A 10,708-nucleotide genomic window follows, 5' to 3' on the forward strand; every position below is an offset into this window, starting at 1 on the left:
AATCCTCCACCAGTTCTATTCTAATAATTTTTAACTCCCTGAGAAGCTCTATACTGTTAGAATATCTTAAGCTTCCCGTGCCTCTCGTGGTTGGGAGGCTGTAAACAATCACATGCATAGTTGTAAGAGTCCGGATAAACCTGTCAGGCAAGTTAGAAAGCCATCTGAGAGGTTTGAATTGAAACACTCCTATTATGCCCAGGAGACTTATTAACTAGAGCTCTAAGTTGATTTCCTTCAGAGAAAGGTGATCAGGGATAGCCCCCTGTTAATGTCAGAAGAGTTGGTGAAAGGCATGATATAATAAACAGTAGACAGACAGATTCTGGTTTTGGGGTAGATGCTCGAGCAGGTCCAGGGGAGTCCCTCAAGTCCTGATCTGCCTTTGCCTGTCAGGTCCTCTCTGCATGACCTTTGTCATGGGTGGGATCTCTCGTGGTGGCTCCCGGCAGCAGGGGGTGGGAGCTTACCTCTCTTTACCTCCTGGGTCCTGGCATTGCTATTGCCAATGCCCACACCTGGGTCCTACCACATCCCACTTCAGTCTGTGCAACAAGAGTGACCGAGCCTTTATGGACTCAGCAACTGTTCTGCTTAGACAAGCTGAGCTATGCATAAACTAGTTACAGAAAGCCACTGATGATCTACTCCCGTGTGGTGTCTGTTTCCTCACTGGTACCCAGGCTCACATGTTTGACTGTCCTCCCACCGACTTAAACTTCAGTTGAAAAAAAGTCTTCTGATCAGATCTGAGAGGGGGTTCACCAACATGGAAAAGAGCAAGGCTAGAAATAACACTAGTATTGAATCAGAATTAGATGTATTGGTGTCAGCTCCAGAATGGTTGATACATACATGTACAGATAGATATAGAAACAGTTACAGGTGTTGTGGGTATGTGGATGTTTTTATCTATGTCTGTATCTGTGTACAGGTGTGTATTTTCATCTCCGTCTGCTGGCCAGGCCTAGAAGCAATGGAAACCCAGTAGCAATGAGCACACTTGAGTGCTCAGATCAGACTTGTCTTCTAAATGTCCTCCTTCACAAAAAGAACCAGAGCTCCTCAGAGAAATAGCTGATCCCATCAGTGGATTAGGAAGAGTACAATTTTTTTTTTTTTTTTTGCCAGAAAATGCAAAAAGGTTCCAAGAATTATAAGAACAAAAAGACTAAGAGCCAGCCTGAAGGGGGCCCCCACAGGCCAAATCTAGAAATATTTGAGCGTCTGAATTAAAATGGGCAGTGCTGTCCAGCAGCTGTGAGACCCACTTACAGTGCGGCCAGTACCCTGGTAGAGAATTTGAGGCCAATGTTGAACATGAAATATGTAAAGTGGGCACAGAAGGACTTCAGCCACACAAACAATCGTGCTGTCAGTGAAAGAGCCATTGGGCAGAGCCAGTCTCTCCAACAAGGAAATCTGCCCCGAAGGTGTCCAGTCGTCCCCACTCCCCATGCTGGCGCGGCTCGGGTTGGCAGACAGCCACTTGCTCTCGGGCTTTTTGATACTACAGGGCAAGATAATTATGGCAAATTACCACCTCCCAACCAGTCCACAGATACACACCTCATCTGGCTTTCAGGGCTTTCTGTATCATTTGATGATCAGAAGAGTGGGCCCTTGAAACACCCCTTGCCCAAAGACTCCTTTCTCACTTATGGCGACTGACATTGACCTCTCTGATGGTTCCCTAATACTGAGACCCTATTGGAGGATGAACAAAAGCCTGTGACCCTTGTTGCTGTTGTTGTTCAGTCACTCAGTCATGTCCGACTCTTTGTGACCCCATGGACTGTAGCATGCTAAGCTTCCCTGTCCATCACCATCTCCCAGAGCTTGCTCAAGCTCATGTCCATTGAGTTAGTGATGCCATCCAACCATCTCATCCTTTGTCGTCCCCTTCTCTGCTTTCAATCTTTCCCAGCATCAGGGTCTTTTCAAATGAGTCAGTTCTTTGCATCAGGTGGCCCAAGTATTGGAGCGTCAGGTTCAGCATCAGTTCTTCCAGTGAATATTCAAGGTTGATTTCCTTTAGGGTCTTTAGGATTGTCACCCTTGAGACACCCTGTAAAGCAGATGTGACCTGAGGGCTGTGGCGTGTGGGGACTATTTTATACTCCTACAGAAGGGCCTGAAGAGAATGTTTGACAAAACACTGCTTAGGAGCCAGTCTGCAGCCTCCAGAACAGAAGGGCCATGGGCGTGCACTGCGGTCAGCATCCTCCAGAGCCTTTCTGCACCAGTAACGCTGCTCGCCACCAAATGCAATGTTGAAATCAAACCAGAGACCAAAACTTAACATTTGGTCTTGCAGTTAGGACAAATGCCCTGTCCCCACCCATGTGTACTCTTGTGAGACGCAGCCTGTGGGTGGGGGCTCCCTCCCCTCCTAGCTCCGGTTAAATACTAGTTAATGTTGAGTCACTGTGCATCGTCAGAAAAATGATCAAGTACCATTTGGGGTTCTGGTTAATTTCAGACAGTCTTGTTTTAAAAGGAAGCCCTGTGGCAGTGGAGGAGAGCATTCTTGTTTGGAGGTAGGGAGGCATACATCCCAGAATACATAGTGGTAAGGGGGAACTTGGGTGAAAGGGCTGTTTTGTTTTTGCAACTTCTCAGTAGGTTTGAAACCGTTAAAAGGAAAAAAAGACCAGAAAAAAGTAAAGAAAAATCCTGAGAGTAGTTGCCTTCTAAATGCTGGGAACGTGCCTGCTTTTTCAATGTCTGGTTAAATTTTGTTGCACTTTCCAGATATTCTTCAGTAGGAGACAATGCAGTTTCTAATTGAGGGCCATGGTAACCAGTGTCTACGCACTGGTCACGACGTTGACTTTGCAGTGCTACAGAAGACTCCCCTAGGCACCTTGTACCCCACCACCAGCAGTTTCCATTGTGCCAGTTTCTGTCAGATATTTTTACTAGTTCTTGAATTTCATGTAAATGGAACTACATGGTTCTCTTTTGTGTCTGGTGTCTTTTGCTCAACCTGTGAGAGCATCATATATGTTACATCTACCAATACTTTGCTCCTTTTAATTGCTGTAAAGTACTCCATATGTGAATATATGGGAATTTTCTTGGTGGGAATTTCGGTTTTGTTCCCTTCCTGGCTTGAAGCTGTTAAAGTATAAAACTTAAATAAACTCCCTCGAACATGCATTTTGCGGAAGAGCCTTGTTGAGACATAGTGTAGACCAGGGATCAGCACACGCTTTTTCTGTAAAGAACCAGATAAATACTTCAGGCTCTGCACGTCATGAATGGAATTTCATTTAAAAAGCAGGTGGCAGGCTGGATTTGGCACATGGGTTGTCATTTGTGGAACCCTGGCGCAGATGCTTGGTTTGTTAGTAAAAACTGCCGAAAGGTTTTCCAAAGTGGCTGCTCTTTTAAAACTCTTAAGCAATACTTCCCAAGAATTCAGTGTTTGCTTCACATCCTCGTCCATGCTCAGAATTGGCGGTCTTACTCCTTTTAGCCTTGTAGGCATGTAGCATGTCTCGTTGTGGCTTTCCCTTGTGATGGCATGATATGAGTGATGCTGAGCACCGAAAATGTGTGTTTATGAGCCCCTGGAATTCCTGCCAAGGGGTGGTTCAAGTGCTGTGGACGTGCTGGGTGGGTGGTGTTTGTGTCAGGCACATGTAGGCGGCACCCTGGCTGTGAATCTGTAGCACGTGTTACTGCAGAGCAGCACTGCCGCACACCCGCTGACACAGCACAACACGTGCTCCCCGCCTGAGGGTTCACATGGGCCAGGAGTCTGGCCTTGGCTCCCCCAGGCCTTCCCTCCAGGGCCTCACACAAGGTTACAGTCGAGGTGCTGGTCGGGGCTGTGGGTTCATCAGGGTTCATCTGCGGAAGGACATGCATCCAGGCTCAGGGTTGTCAGCTGTGCCCGGTCCACGTGGGCTGTCGGCTGGCCTGCGGGCCTCAGCCTCTTGCCGCTGCCGCCTGTAGCCTGCTCTTCCCTCCTTTCCAGAAGACTTGTTTCCTTTAGCCAGCCAGGGAGTGTGTCTCCTCGCAGGCTCACGGAGCACGCTCACACACATCCCAGGTTACAACCCCCCCCGCCTCCACCTCACACACAACTCCAGGGAAGATAGCCCAAGGGTGTGATCCTGAATCCCAAGAATCAGGGGTTAGAGGGACCATTTTTAGAGTCTGCCTGCCAGAGTCCTGGTCCGAAGTGTGGATTGATCACGTAGCTCGTCTTCAAGTCTGTAACTTACCTCATCCTTTTCTTTGATAGAAAAAACGGCTTTATTCAAACGAAACCAAACTTGTCCATTCTTTATTTTATGGACAGTTTTTCTTATGATCTGTTCACCACTGGGTTGTCCACCTGAGGTTACAAAGAGTCTTCTGTTCTTCCTTCCAGACCAGGGCTTATCGGCCTTGGTGGTACTGATCACGTTTTGGGTGCGACGGTTCCTTGTTTTGGGGGCTCTCCTGTGATTGTAGCGTATTTGGCAGCATCCATGGCCTCCAGATGTCTGGAGTGCCTCTTCACCATTGTGACGGCCAGCAACCCCCCCAACTGTCTCCCCCAGCTGAGGACCATTGTTCCTTTGTGTTTTCAGTTTAAGCTTTGTACGCTGTCATCCACCAGAATCTATGTGGCTGCTTCATATCGTTCCACAGAGAGACCCAATTTCTCTGCATAATTTCCCTCGTGAATTGTACTTACTGCTTTTGTCTTAAAGTGCCCACATATGTGTGCACCCATTTTTGGATTGCATCCCATTCAGTTTGTCTAATTTATATCCTTCTGCCAATAACTTTTTATGAGTTTTTTTGCTGAGTCCTGAAATCTGGTCATGTAAATCTTCAGACTTTGTTTCAAGATTGATCTGACCATGCTAGGTTAGCTACATTTCCATGTATATTTAGAAATCAGCGTGTCAACTTTTACACACGAAAAAATCTGAGATTCTGATTGGAACTGAATCTGTAGATAAATGTGAGATTGTTGTAGTCCTAATAATATTGAATATTTCAGTATATGAAATGATAAATCTCTATTTAGTTCCTTTTAAATATCTCTCAGCACATTTTATGGCTTCCAGTGTAGAGGTCTTACAACTATTTCATTAAATTTATTTCTAGGGAGGTGATATTTTTTTATATTATTGTAAACATTATTTTTCTAATTTTATTTTCTGACTGCTGCTGGTGTGTAGAAATGCAGTTAATTTTTATGTCAACCTTATATCTGGTGATCTTGATAAATTCATTAGATATGGTACTTATTAAGTGTCTTTGGATTTTCTCTGAATACAGTCATTTCATCTCCAAATATACTTTTACTTTTCTATTTCCATTCTTTGTGCGGTTCCATCTTCCTTGTGGTCTTGTGCTGTGTGGGATCTCCTAAACAGTGTTGAATTAGGGAGTCAAAACTCTAGTCTTTTCCCTAAGCTTAGGGGGGAAATAATTCAATTTGGTGACATTAGTCTGATAACTGCATTTTCTATAGACACCCTTTTTATATTGAGGAATTTGCCTTCTATTTCTAGTTTTCTGAGGGTTTTCACTGATTTTTTGTGTGCTTGTACTGTAAAACACAAAAAGTTTATTAAAAATTGCAACTACAAGGATGGATTTGTCTGTTTCTCTTCTAGGTCGTTCAATTTTTGCTTTAAGTATTTTGAAGCTATATTATTCAATGCAATCATTTAAAATGGTTATGTCTTCCCGTTAAATTTTCCCTTTTATGCTTATGAAATGTTTGCCTTTAATAGTATTTTCGCCTCAAATGTCCTCCATTGCTATTAATTTTGCAAACAAGGTATTTTTTTTTGAGCGCCACTTGGCATGTGGGCTCTCAACCAGGAACTGAACCTGCACCCCCTCTGAGAAAGCGCTGGGTCCTAACCACTGGACAACCAGGGAAGCCCCATAGGTCAGTGTGTGCATTGCCTATTTTTTCCATCCGTTTATTTTCAACTTATAAGGGCTTTTTTTTATATTTTAAAATGTGTTTCTTTTAGACAGTATAAAGTTGAATGTTACTGTTTAACCCAGTATAAAATTCATTCTTAAAATGAAAGTTTTTAGTCAGTTTCTATTTTTAAGGTAATTCCTGATATTGTTGGATTTGTGTGGTTTTACTTAGTTCCTATCAGTCACGTCTGTTTGTTCATATGTTCTTCCTTTTTCTGATTATTTTGATTAAGTATTTTAACATTCCATTATCCCTCCTCTGCTAGGTGTTTAGCTTTTCTTCTGCTTTTCGTGATTACTCTAGCAATTACCATCTGCATTCTTGATTTATCTACATCGCTCATAAACATTACCTCTTCATGAGTAGAATGGTAAACAAGTACAGCTAAATTTACTCCCTTCTGCCCTTTGCACTTGGGTTGTCATAGATTGGATCTAAATCCCACAGGTCCTTGTTATTGTTGGTTTAAATGGTCAACGCCCTTATATATCCAGCCATGAATTTATCCTTTCCAAGGCTCTTCCTTCCTTTCTGCAGTTCTTTTCCTTCACAGATTGTTCCTTTCAGCTAGAAGACCTCTGTTTAGTACTTGTTAACTCTAGGTCTGCTGGAAATGAATTGTCTAGATTTTGTCTTCAGATATCTATTTTTCTATTTGACTATCTTCCTTTCTAATTGATAGCTTCCCCAGAATTAAGAACATGAGAGCCTTTAGCACCTTAAACATATTCAATTGCCATGTGGATCCCATCCTGGAGTTTCTGTTAAAAAGTTTATCAATCTGCTTGTTGTTCCTTTGAAGTTAATGTGTCTTTTAGTTCCTCTGGCTACTTTAAAGATTGCCCCCTTTACTTAGTTTTCCTCGTTAGTTTTCAGGATTTGGCTTGTGATATATCTCAGTTTGACTTACATTTTTCTTGCTTGGGATGCACTGAGATTCTTAAATCTGTGGATTGAGATCTTTTGTCAGGTTTAGAAAATTCAAATACTGCATTCACCCCATTTCCTGTCTCCTTTAGGACTTCAGCCACATACGTGATTTGACAATGTTCTTCACAAGTTTTTTTATGTTGGTTTTTATTTTAAATTCCATTGTCTCTGTGTGCTTATTTAAAAGTTTGGGTAATTTCATTGACCCAAGTTTTAGTTCAGTACTTGTGTCTTCTCATTCGGTTCAGTCGCTCAGTTCCGACTGTTTGGTTCAGTCGCTCAGTCATGTCCGACTCTGAGGCCCCACAGGCTGCAGCATGCCAGGCTTCCCTTTCCATCACCAGCTCCCGGAGCTTACTCAAATTCATGTCCATTGAGTTGGTGATGCCATATTAAATTTGCCCAGTAAGTTCTTTACATTTTTCAGAGTTTAGAGTATCCATTGGGATAGATAAACAGATTCCATTTCCCTGTTGAAGTTCTCCCAAGATCTTGTCATCAGTTTTGTTCACCTTCTGTCCCTGTTTTCTTTAGCATGATTATAATAGTCATAAAATCTTGTCTGTTAAATATAATATCTGGGTCATCAGTTTATCCTGTTTTTTTTTCTCATGATTGTCCCCCTTTTCCCCCCAAGTATTGTAATTATTTTTTTTACTTGCCAGAAACTGTGTGTGTAAAAGTTGTGTAAAGACTGAAGTAAGTGTTCTTTCCCCCCAGAGAGGATTTGCTCTTTCCTGTGTCAGGCAGCCAGGGTAAGATAAAATGCCGATCAGTATGATGGAGCCAGCAGTGGCACTGGGGAAAGGCTGTAGATTTTGTTACAGTCAATTCACCTCTGGTTCAGATGTCTCAAGGGCGAGAGGTGTGCTTGGTTTATCCTGCACTTCTCTCTTCAGCATGATCTTGGCATCTGTGCTCCTTCAGAGTGCAAGGAACTTTGTTCTCCTTGCAAGCTCAGCTTGCACCTCCCTTACCACCAAAGTACTCATTAAAGCTGCCATGACAAGAAATCAGCAGGAAAAAAGTGTCTTTGCCTTAGGAATGCTCCAGAATTGGCTTTCACACCAGTCCTCAAAAGCTCTGTTTCTCTTTATTCTTTCATAGTTCCTGTGCAATATTGAGTCCAGTTTTGAGCCCATGCACACACTTGTCAAATACCTAAAGTAGGAAGAGAGCTACAGATCTGCATTCAGAGTGGAAAGGAGATCTTTCTACTCTGGCATTCAGTTCCTCTGCTGCTGCTGCTGCTAAGTTGCTTCAGTCGTGTCCGACTCTGTGTGACCTCATAGACGGCAGCCCACCAGGCTTCCCCGTCCCTGGGATTCTCCTGGCAAGAACACTGGAGTGGGTTGCCATTTCCTTCTCCAATGCATGAAAGTGAAAAGTGAAAGTGAAGTTGCTCAGTCGTGTCCGACTCCTAGCAACTAGACCTATTTTATTCCCAGTAGCCGATGTTCTTTTTAAAACGTGTTCTGTTGCAGTTCATTCAGTTTCTTCTGTTGTGGTGGGGATAATGACCTGCCACTGCTTTCTGTATCTTAGCTACAGGCAAGTCAAAAATGCACAAGTTTTATAATTGGAGAAAAGGAAGTAATTCTCAATTAGAATTATTTACAGAAAACTTCCAAGATATCATGTACAAATATCACTCCATACATTTTAGCATTAACAGTTGATTTTGTGAAAAGCACCATCTCTAAACACAAATTAATTTCTTCCAGTCATGGCTCACTCAGCATCTATATTAGGTTAAAAAACTAAATAGCTACTTTCTAAGCCTACTTTAACAATTAGTAGAGGCCACTGGGCACAGTTCTGACATGTCCTCCCTTTTTTCAGCCTCGAATGAAGGATGATTTCTGAGTTTGCAGCAGTCACTTTTGTTCATGAGGCACAATCAGGAGAACAAAAGCCAACATGCTGAGGATGACAAGGTGAAAATGTATAAAGATAATGAGTCCCTGTTTTTCAGCTGCTAAAGCAAAGCCAGAATCTGCCTACTTTTAAGAGAAAAATAAATTCTTATTAAGATTCTGTGAGTTTAATTTTCCTATCACTTGTAACCCAATGTATTACTAGTACTTAAGTTCCATTTCAGTTACTCAAATGAAACATGATATGTAATAGCCTAATTTCAAATAAATGATACAGTAATGAATGACTGATATTCTAAGTAGAATTATTTTCCCTATTCCCTGTAGGAATATAAGTTTTCCTCACCTGGATACTGAAAGCAAAAGGCTTGCTATAGTCTGGAAGTTAGGGTTGAGGCCTTCACGAGAGAGAAGGCAGCTGCTTTTCGCAGGGGTTCAAGGGCCCGCTGGGAGGCCTATGTAAGCAGTTGACTTCCTCAATCTGATTGTCCTAATGTTTTACAAGTCCACTGTTAAAACCAGTCTTTGGAATTAGGGGATTATCCAGAAGTAGTCCTGATTAAATATCTTAGCTAGAAGCTATGATGTTAATAACCATCGTTGTGGGTTTATGTATCAGGGTGCTAACTGAAGGCAAGCCTCTGAAGGACTGAGACGACAAGGGGAGAATTTGAAGATCTGCTGAGAGGGATCTGGAAGTTGGTTTTGGAAGGGGGTGAACATCCCCTAGGAAACCAAGGCCACGATAACAAAATACCACAAAATGCCAGGTGGCCCCAGCAACAGGAATTTATCTGCTCACAGTTCTGGAGGCCAGAAGTCCAAGATCAAGGTGCCAGAAAATTCAATTTCTGGTGGGCCTCTCTACCAGGCTTGTAGACAGCCGCCTCATCACTATGTCCTCACGTGGCCTCTTCTTGGTGCCCGTTACTGGGGGTAGCGTGCACTAGCTGTCTTATGTTTCTTTATGAACGAAGGATACTAATTCTTTGGGATCAGGGCCCCATCCTAATGACTTCATCTCACCTCAATCACCTCCTTAGAGGTCCCATCTCCAAAACCAGCAACACTGGGGTTTAGGACTTCAGGTATGGACAGTGGGGAGATGCAGACCTTCAGTCCATAATACCAGGAAACAGAAAGAGGCATTGAATGTTGCAGGGAAGAGCAAGAGAACATCAGACGCCACATGGCATGAAAGAGTGAGTGGTCACTGGCCTGGGGACCAGGGTTGTGGCCCTACCATGAGCTCACTGTGTGACAAGCTGTGGCTCAGCCACTTTGCCTATCTCCAGTTACAACAAAGAGAGTGAATTTTGTCTCCATGGTCAAAGATGCAGTGAGCCAGACCTGAAAAGAGGCAGTGTAGCCCTTGGATAAGGGAAGCAGCATCCTGTGGCTGGTTCCAGGCCCCAGGACCCAGTGAATGGAGTGCCCTCCATGAAAGATGGCCCTCCCTGATGACCCCTGGTACCTGTTGGGGCCCACCATGTCATCCGCACTGGGTGTCCCAAGCCCAGGCTGTGGCCTTCATGGGTCCAGTCCTCATCTCCTCTCTCTCAGGAGCACACTCCAGCCCTCTGCTCCCTGTGTGGGGTAGACCAGAAGTCCTCTGGGGCTCCAGAAGTCAGGCTAATAGAGTCAGCCCCTGGCTCTGGAGTGGCACCCAGTCCCAGAAGGACAGGTTGGAGAGCAGGGTGCTCCCGCTGGCTGGCACAGCAATTCTTTCACAGGATCACATGAGGTCGGGCCACCAAAATCGGGCTGAGACACTGATGGGTGGTGAGTGACACTCACATAGTACACAAGACAAAGGATCTTCACATGCACTAATGGGAAGATAATCAATAAGTCCTTCTTTTCTACCCATTATTCTACCCATTATTCATGGACATGGGTCCATGAATTTTGTAATGCATTTTTGATCAAGTTGTTTATATACAGACAGGTG

At 43.6% G+C, this 10,708-nt stretch overlaps 1 long non-coding RNA gene and 1 pseudogene across 2 annotated transcripts in view; one reads left to right on the forward strand and one right to left on the reverse strand.

Annotated features, from left to right (window-relative positions):
- Positions 1-4,519, reverse strand: part of LOC147361581 (E3 ubiquitin-protein ligase RNF146-B pseudogene) — a 44,994-nt pseudogene extending 40,475 nt beyond the window's left edge. The window contains exons 1-2 of the transcript XR_015138499.1: positions 4,419-4,519; positions 1,366-1,510 (exon numbers count right to left, since the gene is read on the reverse strand). The product of XR_015138499.1 is annotated as an E3 ubiquitin-protein ligase RNF146-B pseudogene (transcript). The remainder of the gene's footprint in view (positions 1-1,365; positions 1,511-4,418) is intronic.
- LOC147361580 (uncharacterized) overlaps positions 1-9,041 on the forward strand; it is a 292,159-nt gene extending 283,118 nt beyond the window's left edge. Inside the window, exon 4 of the long non-coding RNA XR_015138120.1 lies at positions 8,723-9,041. This is a non-coding gene — a long non-coding RNA (uncharacterized LOC147361580). The remainder of the gene's footprint in view (positions 1-8,722) is intronic.
- The last annotated feature ends 1,667 nt before the right edge of the window (positions 9,042-10,708 follow it).

Source organism: Bos grunniens, chromosome 12, assembly GCF_055505025.1.
Source record: "Bos grunniens cultivar Pamir isolate PY7600 chromosome 12, Bosgru_T2T1.0, whole genome shotgun sequence".
Lineage (NCBI taxonomy): Eukaryota > Metazoa > Chordata > Mammalia > Artiodactyla > Bovidae > Bos > Bos grunniens.